This window comes from Denticeps clupeoides, chromosome 16 (assembly GCF_900700375.1).
Source record: "Denticeps clupeoides chromosome 16, fDenClu1.1, whole genome shotgun sequence".
Lineage (NCBI taxonomy): Eukaryota > Metazoa > Chordata > Actinopteri > Clupeiformes > Denticipitidae > Denticeps > Denticeps clupeoides.
In genome coordinates this window covers 12,013,918-12,032,379 of record NC_041722.1, presented here as the reverse complement: position 1 = coordinate 12,032,379, position 18,462 = coordinate 12,013,918, and the positions used below count along the sequence as shown (strand labels likewise).

The 18,462-nt window shown below is 44.0% G+C and overlaps 1 protein-coding gene across 1 annotated transcript in view; it reads left to right on the top strand.

Moving 5' to 3' along the window:
• The first annotated feature begins 9,105 nt into the window (after positions 1–9,105).
• The window catches only part of ccdc102a (coiled-coil domain containing 102A), a 52,951-nt gene continuing 43,594 nt past the window's right edge, over positions 9,106–18,462 (top strand). Inside the window, exon 1 of the mRNA XM_028956619.1 lies at positions 9,106–9,229. The gene's annotated coding sequence lies outside the window, so the exon portion shown is untranslated. The remainder of the gene's footprint in view (positions 9,230–18,462) is intronic.

Below are 18,462 nucleotides of genomic sequence, written 5' to 3'. Positions count from 1 at the left end.
AAAAAAAAAAAAAAAAAAAACACCCGCGCCGCGCCGCGCTCGGCGTTACGAATATAGAAATATTATATGTATCTTAAAAAAATTAAAAATAAAAGTCCAGGGGCTTCCTGGGGTCCGATCCTGCCGGCGCGGCCAAGGTGCGCGTCCACGATGACCCCGGGTGTTTAATGCGAGGGGAGGGATCTGTGTGTGTGTGTGTGTGTGTGTATTATTGTTGTTACCAAATTACATCACTTGCCACCGACAGAGAAAGAAAGAAAAAAAGAGCAGAAGTTCAGCTCTGGACACCGGCTCTGTTGGCCTGCTGTTTATTTGAATATGGAATATATGAAATAGGACGTGAAAGTCGTGGACTTTCCCGACGACATGATTTGCGTGTGTTGCGTGTGCCAACAGGCTATAACCTCTGCTAAAAATTAATCGCAGCCTTTGCTGTTTGTTTAGAATGTGTTTGTACTCTTCCTTTTCTTCCTTCTGAACAATCATTTTCATTTAACATATTAAAAAGTAGATGCGACGAGCAGACGAGAGTCATGTGCTAAAGTAAAACCCCGTAGTTGCCAGAATTAAGTACAAATGAGAGGTTCCTACACATTAAGCGAAGAGAAGGAAAGCGGGAAGAGGTTGGATCTAAAGAGGATCACCTGGCTTTCCGGGGTCTTACGGCTGTCTGAACCCGAACAAAGGCCGCCTGTGTCCGTCTTGTGTGGCGAGGGTGTGTAGTTGTGTGCATGGGTGTGTTTATACTTTACAACGAGAAATTACTAATGCGTTACTAGAGGCATTTTACAGAGCACAGGCTTGACAGTACCGTTTGGCATTGTGAGCACCGGCCACCGTGCACGACCATTACAACCATTACTCTGGAGCTGACGATACACAGCGTAGTGGGCCGTGCCAGCAAGGGGCAACACACAGGACAGACAGGGGCAGCAGGTGGTGAAAGTGTTTATTAAAAAAGCAGTGCGACCACGGCACGTAATCACAGACGCTCTAATCTGACTGCCGAGATACGAGGGCGGACGAAAAAGCTGCCTCAAGCGAGTAAACACTCAAGGCCAAGGAGCGACAGGACGGCAAAAAGTGTTGCCGCCGAACAAGCCTGTTATATTTACGTTTACGGAATGTTGCAGACGTGCTTATCCGGAGCGACTTACAATCAGTAGTTCCAGGGACGGTGGTAAAGGTCATTACGGATCAACCGGCAACTGGGCATTAATATGCTCTGTATCACACACCCCAGATTACATGCTTTGGGTGATCAAGTGCAAACATTCTTTTTTAGTCAGACTGTAGATTTAAACAGGGTGATTTAGGCCTGGATTAGTTCAGTGCCAATCGGAACGTTGTCGTGCTTCCTTGGAACACCTCAAAACAGGTAAGAGACGAAGGCTGTGTGTGGGTTATTAGTCATTTTTAGGCTTCCAGAAAGACATCCTTTTGAGATGGCATCCCGGTGGCCTAATTTGTAGTAACTATTCGCTCTTTAATTTCAATCTCAAAAAGAAAAAGAATGTGAGAAAAATCCAATTTTTCGCATGCTAAGTGCACAAGAAGAGGAATTTATTCTAGTTTCTTTTCAGATTTTGTTATGTTTTCTCTTATATCCTTCAGTTCTGTGGTTTGCTTTCCTGGGTTTTCTGTAAGTCTGATGAAAAAACACCTCTGCCAACACCCTGTAATCTCTGGTCTATTTAGAGAAAGAGTAACGCTTGTGGTTCTTATTTGGGAAGTTATTGAGAACCTACCCTCAGCTGATAAAGACTGGGTGTGAGACAGACAGTCTGTCAATCAAATCCTTGATCTATCACTCCTGTTCTGAGTAACAATATGAAGCTGTAAGATTTCCCGGTGATGCACAGAGTTTTACACAGCAACACGGGCAGATGATGATTCATGTCCTCCATGCATGTGCAAGTCGTTCCCACGGTGGCACAGACAGACGACAGACAGTCTCTCTGATCGACAGGCTGATCTGGCCCACAACCAAGAGGCACCGGCAGTTCCTTTCAGCCACTTCCACTTTCATCTGAGCAACTACAGGAGTCCACACTTATAGTGCAAGTGTTTGTGTTGAGGGGAATTCCCCACAGATGCTTTCCGGTAGAGATCATAAAAATGCTGGTAGAGGAGCACCAAAACACCTCCTCTGATAGTTCAGGCCTCTGAACTATCTGACAAAGACTTCAATCTAGACAAAATGCTGAGAAGGGGTGTCTGTGTGTGAGAGCCTCATAAACTACTAAGAGTCATATTATTTGTGTTTCATTGTCTATCTGATTTGATTTTTGTCTGTGTAGTAGTAAAGTTTTTTCACACTGTGTGTGTGTGTGTGTGTGTGTGTGCGTGTGAATATATACACACACACAGTCAGGTCCATTAATATTGGGACATCATCACAACATTTGTCTCTTTACACTTGATCCCTTAAAAAGTGTGAGGCACATATACAAACTTATACACTGGATGTGATTAAATTAAGTCTGCAGTTAAAGCACATCTTATTTTTTTTATTTCAAAGCCATTATACAGCCAAAAAGATTAGAATTGTGTCAATGTCCCAATATTTATAGACCTGACTGTGTGTGTGTGATAATGACTAAAAAAGGAAAGTGAAGATAATTTAATTTAATTTGAGAAAAACTGTTATATAGAGATATGATGTCACTGTTTAATGAAACTAAGGAAATTCTGCAATAATCAGTTTAGGGGAAATAGGGTTTTTTGTTACTTAAGTGTCTTTGTTTTCACTGGTTTGTATTGGTCACAAAATCTTTTATATATGTGTGTGTGTGTGTGTGTGTGTACTGTATTCTGGATTTAAATACGATTTTGAGCCCTGAATGGGTCTGCACCAGATGGTTTACTGCATAATAATAAAGTACCCAGATGGATAACCTGCCTAGCATTATTAAAACACAATTTAAACAAAGATTCACACACACACACATGCACGCGCACACACTCACACAGAGCATTCATCACCTTTTGATATCGCCATGGAGACCGGTGTGTATCCACCGAGCACCAGCTGTCTGATTCCAGTCCCTGAAGACTCCACCTCCTGCAGCTCGTCCCTCCATTCATTCACCGAGCCACACCACAATCATCTCTGAGCGCCAACAGTTCCACAGGCTGAATAGATGCAGTCAGGCTGCATTGATCCGATGTGACCATCTCAGTCGGACCATTTTCAGATAACCTAATCCTCTGTTTTCAGATAACCTAATGCATTGATAAGATTTTGGTTACTGCTGTGGCCATGTGGGCAGTGTATTGATCAAAATATTCTCTTATGTGGTCCTATCTTAAATGCTGAATGTATTTAATTTTTATTGAATTGTCATTTAAGATGTAGCCAAAAACACTGCTTAGTTCATTTTAGATCCAATGTTAACAATTAGGTAATATTAACATCTCTATTGTTTGGTACCAAGAACTGAACCATCTATATGCAATTTTAAAATAAATTCTGTACATCCAGAATGTAGCATAAAATCTTTAAGGAACAAAGAACATGAGCAATGATATGGTCAGACAGTCATGCAGTTGTGGGATTTGAGGATGGGGCTTTGTGATGCTGACTCAGGCCTGATCTGGTATTCATTTAGTCATGAGCACACATCACCACTGACCCCACTTCATTTAGCCCCTCCCACTGCTACTGACATTGTCAGCATGCATGTTGTTTTACGGAAGCCTTTGTTTCTGGGTTGTTGAGGAATTAGTCACATGACGAGTCTTATTCAGCAATCGCTTCTCATTTAGTTTCACTTCTTCTTTCAGTTCAGTTGGCCATTATTCTTTTGCATGTGACCATGTTGGACGGTGTCACTGAAAATGCATCCCACAGCTACTGATGACAAGACCTTCAATTCGATTTCACACTCATATGGGTGTTTAACATCTTCAGCTCAGCTCATTATAGACTTTGTACAAATCCCTTCACAATCACAAACTGGAAAAGAACCATTGCTGTAGTTCCGTAACTCACGACACTCACAACAATTCAGTGTGTTCCTCCTAATATACACACATTCATGCAAAGGCAGTACAAAGCCAAAAACGGATCATCACCCTGCCCCTACAAACCCTCATCACCTTCCATCCTGCACTATGCTCCATCCAACCCTACTGCACAGCTTGATGAGTCTCTCAAGAATGAACTTCCTCGCAGATATTAGAATAACTGTTGCTTCTTAAGCAAAAAACCTTAGCTAAATACCTCTGTCTTTCAGAAGCTGTTGCACTGACTGTATCTTGTATCTTGCCTGGAAATCTATGGTGACCCAAACACTGGCACAAGCATTCATTTATATGTGTATGATCTTTTCTTTTCTGTTGTAAAGTGAAACCAGACATTTGTGTATACACAAATGAGTCAGGCTTCATTCTGAGAAGGCATAGATCAGTGAGACACTGAGGCTATAACAGGCCAGAATAGGCAATTACCCACGCCCTGTCATTGGGGCAAGCAACATAAATAACTCCTTGCTTTTTTGGACTCACTTTTATAGGTATCTCAAGGGGCTGGGATCCAAAATTATCTGGCAATTTGGGACAATGTTAGCTTTGCCGGTAAAAGCAAATGAGGGAATGGTTGTCTCCCGACATTCATTTTAGGTGGAGTTCCTGCCACTTTCTTTCATCATTACTCAAAGCAATTTAGCATGGGGACTGATAACCTTTCATCTTTGGTCTTTGCTGGTTGTAACAGTTACTACTGTATAATACTGTATATTTGGGTGGTAGTAGCCTAGTGGGTAACACACTCGCCTATGAGCCAGAAGACCCGGGTTCAAATCCCACTTACTACCATTGTGTCCCTGAGCAAGACACTTAACCCTAAGTTGCTCCAGGGGGGGACTGTACCTGTAACTACTGATTGTAAGTCGCTCTGGATAAGGGAGTCTGATAAATGCTGTAAATGTAATTGTATAATATACTACATAAGAACATCACAGCTGAATCACGTGAGGGATGGCAGCATCATTGTAAAAAAAAATCCCCACTTTATAATGACTGAATGTCATGAAAGGACTATCAGTAGTGGTAGTCAGCATAAGATGATGGTAGAATCATGCTTGACCTCCTTATTTTTATTTTATTTTTTACATAAAAATGTTAAACATCTGAGGTTTTTAATGGACTGTAATAACCATTCAAAATGTTACATTCATCGATATTATACAGGTGGATACCACAGGTTGTACAAGAGGGACCACTTCTTCAACCTGAAAAAGAGACTGCATGGTTTGTGAAGGAGAGAGGAAATGGAAATCGTTAAAGCAGGAATGATAAATTCTCCCTGACTAAGCTTGGTCACCCTTTTGTGAGAAGGAGCAGTGCGCCATCTGCTGGTAGAAATATGATAGCACTTTTCTGAGACCTCGTATGGTTAAAACTTTCATTCTCAGGGAGTAATGTGTCACAGATCAGCAATTTGCCCGATGAAAATAGTAAAGCTTTTTTAAAAGGTTTGTGTTTCATCATCTCACTCATATCCTTTTAATTTTACCCCATACAGTACATGAGGCCTGTTTTGGAGTCAGGGTCTTTGAAGTGAACTGGAGAGAAAATACTTCCTTCAGGGAAGACCACAGGATGTTAGACTAAGACGAATAGATGAAAACATGCTCTCTCGTACCTCACATACACACATCACAAATACACCAGAAATACTGTTCTGTATTATAGACCTAATTTACCTATAAACAGCCACACATAACATTTCAGTATCTTGATCCTGTGTTGTACACATATCTGTAAAAGGCAGGTGACCAGTTGTGATCCCAGCCGCCACAACTACGTTTGTGTCGCTGCAGTTGTGCATAACTGCACATAGAGCTTTGTTTTTTGAACATCAAAGCCTGTGGAAAGTTGCAGTTAAGGTTCAGACTATTGTGGCTTTGATCCAACATAATCCTATTGTAGATTTTACCACTGAGGCGATTTGGCTTCATATCTGCTTATATTTCAATGTTTACATCTGTGCAGAAGCCAAAGGACATTATCCAGCACACAGCGTCCCTAACAGCCTCTGCAGCCAGACCTTCTTTCTTCAGTAGCACAATAAGACTGTATTTTGGTGACTGTGGATCTTGTCTGTCCTGAAATGCAAGGCTACCAGTGGATGCGATTAATTTGTATATTTGTCACATTTCTGACTGTGGGGGCACTCTGGATCCATGTGACAGGCCGGGGTTTGGTGGTATGCGTCCTGTGTTCCTGTCTGCTATGCGGAAACGCTGATTCATTTTATTACATTTTACCTTCTACTTCTGTACCTCTGTTTCTACTGAAATATCATGTTTTTATTTTCTATTTTTCATTTAAAGATTATCTGCTGTTAATTTTTTGAGACATTGCTGATTTTTTAACAGTGCTGATGACAATAAGTTCTTAAGAAATCATTAACCATGAATCATATACATGGTTACGCGAGGTCCTCTTTTCTGGATCATTTGTGCTGTGGAACTAAAGCAGAAGTAGAACACGTTTGTCCGAGTGCCAGTCTGGGAATCCTCTTTCGGCTGTGACTGTGTGGTCATGTCGTAACTGTCAGTGGCACGCAACAGAACCACCTCAATCATACTGACAATTACGACAACTGGCTTGCCCTCAGTCGTTCTCCCGCTCTTTTCCTGGCACGAGTCAAGCCAAGTCTCGCTGAGAGTTTCCTGGCTGTAAGAACAGCTCTTCGGTTCCAGATCGTGATGGCATATTAATTGGCTTTCTTTGGAGAAAGCTGACTTTGAGTGTGTGTGTGTGTGTGTGTGTGTGTATGCACATCCCAATTTGTAATTGTGGAACATGTGAATGTTTAAATTGACATGTTGACAGTGGCGATTATTTCCTTTGTATTGCTCCCAGTCTCCCCCCCCCAAGGTGCTGGACCCACGCTGTTGTCGGCGCCTGACCTTTTATCAAAATACAAGAGAAGGAACAAAGACGGAACTCTTCCCTGGTCCAAGGCACGTTATGAACAAAACTCTCATTTTGGTTCACTTTATCTTAACCCCTCTGTGTGTGTGTGTGTGTGTGTGTGTGTGTTTTCCACTCACTCATTCGCTCACTCGCTCTCCATAACCTCCACAGCCTGTCCCGGGACTCGCCCAGGGCGGGGTGCACACACATTCACTCACACGCCAAGACCTATGTACAATTTAATGTCACCAATTCAGCTAGTGCGCATGCCTTCAGACGGCTGGAGGAAACAGGAGATCCTGTAGGAAGCGCATGACAACCCAGGGAGAGCATGAGGTGGGAGGTCATGTCACTCGCCACCGCACAATCGTGCTGGCCTTTTTTCAAGCATCTAAGCTTTGTGAAACATTTGAGTAAAGATTGTGTTTGGTGCTGTTTATTCCACTTTCCCCTGTCATCCTGCAGAAATCATCCCACCAGACCTCCACCGGGGGAGATGATCTAAGAGTTTGGCAGAGTAAGGAATGGGCATGAGAAGTATATGAGAAAAACAGCAACAAAGGGTGAGACAGTGAAAAATGGGACAATGAGAGCCAGAGATTGGGGAATTGCTTGTGAAAGGTCAGAAATGTACCTGGGGCAAAGGGACAATTTTCTAAAATTACTGCTTCAGTAAGAAGCTGGAACATACACTAAACGTTTCAGAAATGGTTCATAAATCAAAACCAAGCATTGAAACATACTTAAAAATGTAGATTTGAATTTTTTTTTTACACGCTTCTATGGCATGAAAGTCAAGTCGGCAAGACTCATCTGTCATAAATTAATCCAATGCTTTGCAGGCAGGTGCTCTTAGGTCCATTTGCCTGCTTCCAATTACATTCCCCATCACCCTCGGTAACCCTCCCACTAGCCCATCCAGGGGAGCAGGGCCGAATTTTCAGCAGGCCGCAGTGATGGACAGACTCCCACACAACTCAGTAGTTGTTAGAAGTGGTGCAGTGTTGGCAGGCAGCCCTCTCTCGCCGCTCTCCGTGCTGAGTTTGTTCACAAAGTAGTCGTGTTTTTTTGGCTGTGGTGCCCAGGTACCTGACTCAGGCCATGAAACCCGGGTGTTTCAGAGTGCAAGTTTTGTAACGGATTAAAACATATAATTGTTCTCAGTTTATATACTCGCCAACTCCTCAACTGTCTCTCTTTGATCAGCCATGTCTAGACTACATGGAACACAAACTGACACCCAGCCACAAAACATTAGGATTATCATTATCCTTATTTTTCAGCCCATATGGCAGAGGTACTTAAGGAGAATTAGAGGGTACGTCTGGACCATGTAAAGTTGAACTGAGGGTACAGTATAGCACTGAACACAACAGAATCCTAAAAGAGTTAACCCTTCGTTTGGTGTACAGGATACAGAATTTGTGAGAATATGATGTGGTTTAGATAGAAGTGTGCTGTGGATACAGATCAAATATGAGCATTCCATGACAACATTCTATGACAACACACACAGCAACAATGTGGAAATCAACCGTAGTATTTGTGACTACAAAAAATACCTTCATACAGGCTATACTGTTAGAATGACAAAAATCTGTAAATATGGCATATATGTAACATAATATTTTTCATTAACATTTTAGGGCAGTGGTTGCCTGGCGGTTAAGGAAGCGGCCCCGTAATCAGAAGGTTGCCGGTTTGAATCCCGATCCGCCAAGGTGCAACTGAGGTGCCACTGAGCAAAGCACCGTCCCCACACACTGCTCCCCGGGCGCCGGTCATGGCTGCCCACTGCTCACTCAGGGTGATGGGTTAAATGCAGAGGACAAATTTCACTGTGTGCACCGTGTGCTGTGTTGCTGTGTATCACACCTGACAATCACTTCACTAATTCATATTTAATTAATATTTTTATAAGAATAACCGAGACACTGACTGTTTATATATGATCAGCTGTGGTGACCCCTAAACGGCGCAGTTGGAAGTAGGAACACACACACACACACACACACACACACACACACACACTGTCCATGCGCAGACCGTAATCTACAATTTGTAGTCGTTTCGCTACATGCTGAACGGTGATTGGCCAACGAGCAGTTTCTCAAGCGCTGTCAGCGAGCCTGGAAAAGCGCGACGCCCCGCCCCCTCCGCGTGGCCCCGCCCCCCAGACTTCCACAGTCACCCTTTTCCTGAGAAAATTCCTGCAGGAACAGCGGCTGGGAAGCAGACCCGCGGAGGGGCTGCAGGGAGGGTGAAAACGGTGCGCCCGGCTCGGACCGAAGACATATCTGAGGTACGTCCGTGTCGCGGAATTGTGGAATATACATATATATATATATATAAATATATGTATGTAAATATACATTTTTGGGTGGGGGAGGTTGCCATGGAATCAGCTGCCTGCAGAAATCCCGCTCCCGTGAGCCGAGTTCCGCCGCGGTGTCGAATGACATTCAGCGCAGCGGCGCAAATTTGTGCACAACCACCTCCGTACGTCGCCTTCCACGCGTCCAGCGCCGTCCGTGGCCCGACCCCGAGCTGCCGAGGTTCCCGCCGCACGGTTTCCTGTCGAGCAGAAAGTTCATGTTCTGGGCGTGGGAGTGCAACGCTGGGACCTTCCGTGTGTCTTTATAACGAATTATATCGTTTAAATGTTGGCGCTTGACGTCTTTCGTCTTTACGGTGCGGCGAGGGAGACAAAAAGCAGCAGACGCTTCGTCGACTCGTGGCGTTGGAAGTTCGGGGGAACTTGTTCCGCCTCCAGTTCAAAGCGCAGAGATCGGAAAGTGTCCCGGGAAAAGGCCCATAATGCAGCACTGCTCTTCACACGAGGCAATTACGGCGTTTTTCATTGCAATTCATTCATCGTGTGCATGAAGACGTGCTTGTCTGTCAAAAGGTTGCTGAATCCGAGTCAGATCTGGTGGATGTGAAAGTGAAGTGACTGTCATTGTGAGACACATGCAGCACAGCACACGGTGACACACTGAAATGTGTCCTCTGCTTTTAACCATCACCCTTGGTGAGCAGTGGGCAGCCGCGACAGGCGCCCGGGGAGCAGTGTGTGGGGATGGTGCTCTGCTCAGTGGCACCATGGCAGATCGGGATTCGAACCGGCATCCTTACCCGCGAGGCCACCACTGCCCCAATGTGGAGTGGAGTAGAAGCCGCCTAAACGATGTCATCTTGTGGTTCCCCTCCTGTCTCGTCTCGCCCTACTTTATCTTGCTCTAGTTTGCTCTCACCCTGTTTTTAAACAGCACCCCTCTACATTTTCACTTTGCTCAGTCACCCTCAGTCAACACCAACCAGCTCCTCTCTCTGTGTTTGTGTGTCACCGACCCGGCATCTGCTTCCTTCCAGGCCGAGTTGTAAAACCCCTCGTGACTCTCCCATTCAGCCCAGGTCAGGCCAGTTCCATTAAGGCCCCGCTCACATTTTCCACACCGGGAATGGACGCTCAGTCGAGGGAGGTTCCTGCGTGATTTGCAGACAGCCTGAGCCATCGGTCTAGTTTTTCTCTCAACGCACAGCGCAACGCCGGATATGTGTTATTCCCGGCAAGGCACGAAAAAAAGAAGGATGATCTGGACATCACATCTGGACTCTCACTCAACTGAAAGTCAAGGGCGACCCAAACGATTTCCTGCATAATTAATATGTAATTATAAAAAGCTTCATACCCGGTGAGGTGCTGTTGAAAGAATTAATAATGATAATTAATAATGATATATATATATATATATATATATATATATATACCTCCAATAACAACAATTCACAGACATAAGATCGACACCTTCTGCCATATAACACTTTTTCTATAATGATCTGTGACATATTGTCAAGAGTGTGAAATTGGAATATTAGGAAATAATTTATTTGAGACGCTGATCTTCTGTAGTCGGTCTGTGTTACGTAAGTGTTGTTAATGATGAAGATGAATAAATCATGGCAGCCTTGTGCTCTAATTCAGCGCCGTAGCTGCAGACCTCTCGCCTCGCAAGCGTCTGAAGGTCAGTGTCCTGAGACCCTCGCTCGAGAGCCAGGCAGACAGGCGGGGACGCAGCAGATGGCCGTCTGGTGTTTCAGCAAAACGGCCCCTCCGTGATCTGCCCACGGCCCCCCTCCCGCTCCCGCTGGCGGCGTGACGATGGCAGGGGCAGGTATCGCCACGATGGATCCGTTTGTGTTCGTGTGACAGCGCGAGGCTGGAGCTGTATGAGAATAGAATGACTTGTGTGTCTTTGTGTGCATGCTTGTGCGAGTATGTGTCTGAGTGGTTGCCATGGTGACCCTGTTCTTTGCTCAAGGAAGAGACCCTTCTGCGCGCTGGCTGTGTGTATGGTTGTGTATGCGTGTGCATCTAGGCTATGCCTGTGGCTGTGAGGGAAGGCGCTCCTTTGTCTCTCTTCCTGCATGGAATATCAACATCCTCAACACTCCCGGATTCGGCCGAAACATGGCATTCGTCCTGGTCCCGTTTCCTCCTCATTTTTAAACTGCCGGCATGAAGCCTGCATGCCAAATCGACAGTGTACCTAGAGTCCGTCTGGTTAAATATTTCTTTTTTTCCCCCCACATCCCACTCCTAAGCTCTGTTTGCTGACACTTCAGCCCCTTCTTTGCTCCCAGTGTCTGAGTGTGAATCCGCACATTTCGTTTACGCCTCTAAGCCGCCCTGACTTGCTTGCAGTTCGGAGACTCGCGCATTGTTCCGTGAGCCCTGTCTCAGTTTCGTACTGCCTAATCATCCTCATCTACCACAGTCCTGTCGGTGTAAGGTATAGAAAAATTAGGCCAGCATCAGGAACAAGCTGCCAACTCAGAGTGAAGCTGTGTAGGGTGGCTGTGAAGAGCACAGGCTGCCCTGCTGCAGAATAGAATTTTTCGGTGTGATCCTAGCATTTAGGCGCCATGCCGGATTGCCTGGCATACCGACGTGGCGGAAAAATAAATAAAAAAATATCAGGTTCTCCCAGGGACCTGACTGTCGAGAGGTGCAGATTTCACGCTCAACCACACCAAAAATAGGCCCACACGCCAATAAGCCAATCAGAAACAGGGTAGGGCGGGACTTGCAGCTAGATGGCTTAATTCTGCCCTTGCTGGCTGACGTGTTCTGCGAGTGGGAGTTCTCTGAAAATTTTAATTCAGATCTGCCAAGGTGCCACTGAGCAAAGCACCGTCCCCACACACTGGTCCCCGGGCTCACTCAGGGTGATGGTTAAAAGCAAAGGACACATTTCATTGTGTCACCATGTGCTGTGCTGCAGTGTCTCACAATGACAATCACTTCACTTTCACTTCAAAGCGTCACATTATATGGACGCGATTGATATTATGTGTACTTGGACTGAAGCGACAATATATTACGTCATTCTCAGTTTACCAACTGACTAAACTGAGACCGGCCGCTCAGTCTCCCTTTAGTGTTCCAGACTCGGAGAGTTGGGGAGTGCAGGGTAGAGCTAGAAGTTAAGTTCCATAATTTCAGTCGGTTTGAGCTCACATGTAAATGAGAAAGGTCTTTATTACCTATCCTTTCCGTATGATTCGCTGCTTTTAAATTAGTTTCAGTGATTGGTTAAACGTGATGATGGTGACCGTATATGTAACGTATATAAAAATTGTGGCTAACTCCAGTTCTTCTGTGGCAGGTGCGAGCCAAATAAATACAGAGGATATATTATTGCAGGGGGTTTATCACTTTTAACAGGGTTTTATCCAAACAGTACACCTATGTTATTACTCCTTTTTCCACGTACAGCCACACCACGTACAACGGCGCTGCGCTCTTAAAGCATCATGGCCATTTTACCAGTTGTATGTGCCATGCCCACCTGGCCCAACAGTCAATATGGAATCGGGCGACGGTGAACTTGTAGTTAAAATGCAACAAGACGAGGCAACGTGACAAAGTTGTACATAAAACCTACAACGTCCCATTTATATTGTTGTTGCTTTATTTAGTATTTATTTTTATTAAGCTGCAGTATTGGGAAATAATGTAAAGATTTCATACTTTGTAATTTTATGTGAGTTTTTATTGATAAATAAGCAAGTGCCATCTATCACATTGAAATCGCAATATTACTTTTCTATTGAACTCTGGACATCCCCCGAAACAACCACTATCACCTCACACACTTTTTAAATGACCCACCTTACTGCTCCTGTTATGTACAGTTATTTATCGTTTCATAGTGCAATACAAGGTAAATTTTATTGTGTGTCATATGTTGTGTCAATTGTAACAAGTGTTATACGTGAGCTGCTCCGCTGTGCCTTGTAAATTGCCCCTCTGGGATAGATAAAGTTCTTTGAGATTGAAATTGAAATATTACTTTTTTTACCCAATTTGTGCAGCCCTGAGATAAGAAACCGTAAATATTGCAGTCGCCACCTCATGGCTTGCTGCAGTACATGCTATTTTAGTCTGTTAACATTGACATCAGCTAAAAAATAACAGATATTTGGATATTATATATTACCTAAGATAATACAATTAATATTGCACACAGATGCTACTGTAAATATAGGCTTATACTGGGATTGTTCATATCATATCTGGAAAAAAACATTTAAGAGGCTTATTTAAAAAAAAAAGGGGGGGGGGGGCATTCCCACGGACCCCGCTACACAATAATGATGAGGACAGGTCCTTTGTGATACCATGATGTACCCTCAGCATAACACAACAATGGACAATGTACATGAAAATACATCAATGACAGAAAAAAATCACAAACTCTGTGCCTGTGAGATGAAGGTTGCCAGTTTGAGGCCAGCCTCCCCACGTCTGTGGCTCCTTAACCCCCCAGCTCCCTGGGCAACGCAACAAGTGTGCAGACCTTTCCAGACCACTACATCATACTTATATGTAAATATAATTTTAAATTCCAGTCATGACAGGTACACAATTGTGTGTGACAAGCATTTGTACCCATATAGGTACACAGTGGTACTTCCATTTCTCTGTGTGTGGGCGGATGGGGCCAAAAACTAATGAGTTAAAAGTGTGTTGCATACATACCACCCCTCACCCCTGCTCTTCTCCCAGGCATTTAAATACGTTCAGGCTCAGGATTTTGTTTCACTATCACCCCTGCAGTCCGCAGTATGCCACAATAATTTAGTTTGACCTACTGGTGAGATCTGAAACGGTTTAATATTTTGCTCCTCATAACTAACGGAGATAATTTACTGTTATACGTATTATAATTGGAAAGAAGCATTACTCATACAGAGACACATGAGACAAATGCTGTTTTGGTGGTCTGACAGTCAGGATGAGATTTACTGTGGTAGTATTGTGTTCTGTGCGTGGTGAGGACTGAGTTATGGCCTGCAATGATGCTTTTCCCTTGCTGATGGTCAGATTTACTGTTTTAGGAGGAACATGTAAAGATGAAGTGAAGTGTCAGCACAGCACAGCACACGGTGACACACAGAAATGTGTCCTCTGCTTTTAACCATTACCCTTGGTGAGCAGTGGGCAGCCATGACAGGCGCCCAGGGAGTGTGTGGGGGTGTTGGCGGTTCGAACCGGCAACCTTCTGACTGGTCCGTTTCCTTAACCTCTAGGCCACCACTGCCCCATGTTAACCTTTACTGGAGTTGTCAGGCTGCATTATGACAGGACCTGTTGTGTGCAAATCTTCCAATAGATTTATTATTTATATATATATTTAATCTTATACATGATTTAATGGGCAGTAATTTTAAGTAATAATTTATACGAGGCAAAGGACAAAAATTGCTTAAGGAGTTATGGATACTATGGACATAATGGTCATAATATATGGACAATAATGGTGGTAATGATAATTATGGATGTCACATTTTGAGGATATTGGAAGTTTTTTGCCCAGGCTTACTTTGTACAGAACGTCTGTATTTTTGTATTTATTACACACTTTACCAACAAAACATTGTGCGAACTATATGTGTAAATTTCATGAAGTTACATGATGGAAATATTCTTGGAACATTTATATATATATTGCTGTTTTGATTTATCCATGCTTGAGCATCAGTCAGAGTCTGTATGGCTGGATTAAACCATCAGAGTGCGGTGAGAGTGAATAAAAAATGAGGATGACCTTTGTGCTCACCATGCAATTATCTCACCTCTGCTTGGCTTCACACTCAGCTCACAGACTGCTGCACACTTATCTTGTAATCGCCGTGACAACATCTTTGTGGTCCCTTTGTCACAGAGCAGGTGAGGGGCAAGTGTACAGATATAGTTTTCAGTGATAAGCAGTGATCATATCACATTTACTCTGTGTGTGTGTGTGTGTGTGTGTGTGTGTGGGGGGGGGGGTTAACTTCCTCTCACTCAAAACTGTCTGAACTTGATTGCAATGATAAATTGGAAACTACCTGTGATAAAGTGACTCTAATTTTAATTAAGGCTATTGATAAGATCATACGTCACATGCACCAGCTGTCGTTTTTACTCTGTGATGGCCCAACTTCTTGTATGTATGGTTGTTTATTTATGCTGTGTCACAAACCTCTCCATAGTCACATGACTGCCAGTCTATTTCTGCTTTTTGCTAGTTTTTCAAAATTATTTTGGTACCTGTAGTCCAGTTGAATTGCTTGGTAGAGAATCAGATGATTTCTAGTATTTGCGTGTTAGCACTGCGCTGTTTTTTGGAAAGCCATAGGGGGATTCTTAAAGTTTGAGACCGACCGATTTGCCCCTATCCTCACTGCAACATAAACGACCTCAGCGGCTTCTCTTAGGGGTGTCTGCTGAACGTTACCTAGTAACCTTGAGGGTGGATCAAGGCACAAGGACATAAATCCCTATACATCATTGAATAGACCAGGGGCCAGTTACTTTACTCCATAAGCAGGCTTCCAGATGTCGCTGGTGAGTTCAGCGGTGGCTTGTGGCTTTAGAATGGAGAGGCTGGGTAAGAGCACAACCCCTCTCCGAATCTGGAAGACCAGAAAACATCTTGGGTGGAGTAGTGAGGAGGACCAGTGCTCAGTTCCATTAAAGGGCCTTTGGTGGCTCTTGATAGGGTAATGGGTTCCAGACTTTGTGGGCTGTGTGCGTAACGTACATGACATTTTCAGCGTGGCTTATGTGGAGATTGAGGGCAAGTTAATCAAACTCAAGAGACCCTGCCTGTAATATAGTTTGTCAGTGATGGGAAAAAGAAAATTACCATCTCATCTCGTACCATCTAAACCTGTAGATTGGTTTTGATGACAATGTCTGGCTCTGCTGATGTGATGATGTAATGTGGCCTCATAAATGTTGGAATGTGCTTTTATTGTCATCCTATTTCACCGCTTCTCTGAGTGTAGATGAGAAAACCATGGACGCACTTTGGCTTTGGCTGGCGTCAGCCCTGGTTTTAATGTTTTGTTTTGTGGGGCAGAGGGTAGATACCTGCAGGTATTATCCATCAAATCTCTCCGAGGAGACCTTTGATTTCTCTTTTCTAAGTACGTTTGCGGACAGTTATACTGCTGTTTCTTAGTGGATCGTGACTGTGGGACTTACTGACTGCCAAGAATCCTCACCCTGGAAAAGTGAGCTGTTTGGTATCCTGGATTATCTTCTCTAAGCCTCAGTAATGCTCAAGCTTGTTGGTCCTCCTCTTGTGGATTCTGTTGAGGTATTCGCTCTTTTTTTTTTTTTGCAGCGGGCGTGCCCCATAAAGCTGTGCCCCATGGGAGCGTGTACCTTAATGCCCGACCCTGTGGTTTCTCCCTATTGGCCCATTAACAGGAAGATTTAGAGGACTTTAATGCCCAATTACCTTTTTCTGCGGCGTGGCTGCTGATTACCCATAATTCCAGACCCCCGGTCAGTAATGGGACCATCCTGTCTCAGGTCAACGAGAGCTCTCCACCATCATTCTTGGCAAACAAAAACAAGAAAGAAAGTAGCGGAAAGGGCTGGCTGTCTTCAGGTTAGGGTTGTGGTTAGCTCTTGGGTTACCTAATCCCACGGTTAAATAACGAATCACACTCTAGGTGGTGTGCAACTAACGCTGTTACAGCCACGTCTACTATGGTACGATGTGCTTGAATACACATGTGCTTTACGCCGTGCCTCCGCACAGTCTCGGCAAGCTGTGTGGCATTTAGGTTTAATTTACAGTCCATCTGACTTTGCTTACATTCCTTGCAGACGTCCCGTAGAATCTGCTCGTGGCTGCAAACATTCCAAAGACGGCTCTTCGGTTTTTAATGGGATGCTCGCACACCCTTGCCCTCCAACCTGCCTGAACGATTAATCAGCGTTGACCTTCGTCATGTGTAATTGATAGCGCCCCCCTGCATAATCATTGTAGCCATTTGGAAAAAAAATCAACCATAAAAACGGATTTGCAAACTGCAGAGCGAAGAACAGCGAAAAAGGTTTTTGTGAAGTGTTGCTTTAGGTCATCTTGGAACAGGGTGCTTTGTTCTGTCAGATCAAACAGTTTGGACAGGCCAGTTGTTTGTGGTGGATGTAAGCAAATTGGAAGAACCTGTGTGCATGTGTATGTTTTTCCGTGGAGCCAGAGCTGAAGCTGGGCCGTATGAAAGAACGCTTGTGATCCTTTTAATCAATGAAAAATGTTGTTCTGGGGGACAGCGGCTGATTCCAAGGAGCGTGGAAGAAAACAGAGCCTGTTGTGATCTAAGTATAGGGCTGGGCAGTGTATCATGAAATCCTAAGAGTTTGTTGACTCAGTGATTGTCGTTATAAATCTCACTCTAGTACAAATATTCACAGACGAAACATGGGCCTGGAAGTGTTCTAGGGAATGAGGCAGGACTTTGAGCACATCTTTCCTTGATCCCATATAACTTGTCCATGTCTTTCTCATATGAGCATATTAAAGCCGGCAAGTCTTAAATTTGGGCCGAATTAGGGTTCTTGTGGAACCCCAACGGCAATGGAACATTTATTTGCAAACAATGGCTTATTGTTTGCCGTATGCGCTTTACGAAACAGACTGTGGTAATGGTTGATATGGACATCAGAGAGTGACATTGCAAATTTGATGCTGGCATGTCAGAAAACTGTTTGGAAAGAATTATGGAAAATGCCGGCAGCCTCTTTACTGACCTTCCATATGTTTCAGAATTTCATCTGGGTGAGGATAATCTGCAGGACAGTTTAAACACACCTGTAAAAAAAAACATTTTAATTAGTGCTGCACGATATACTCTGAGCCTCCAGTACTGCTCGCCTGGTCCCTCCATCTCTGAAGGTAAAAGGAAGACACTCATCTGGACTCTTCTCCGTCTTGGCCCCTCGGTGGTGGAATGATCTTCCCCTCAAGGTCAGAACAGCTCAGTCACTGAGTACTTTCAAACGACTGCTCAAGACCTTCCTCTTTAAAGAATATTTAGATTAACTTGTAACTTTCGTATTGTCGAACTTGTGTACAGAATCTACAACAGAGTGAATAAAAAGATTGTATTCATAGTTGGGGTCCTAGTGAACCGGAATTGATCTCTTCATCGATGGTAACTTGAAAGCACGTTGTAAGTCGCTCTGGA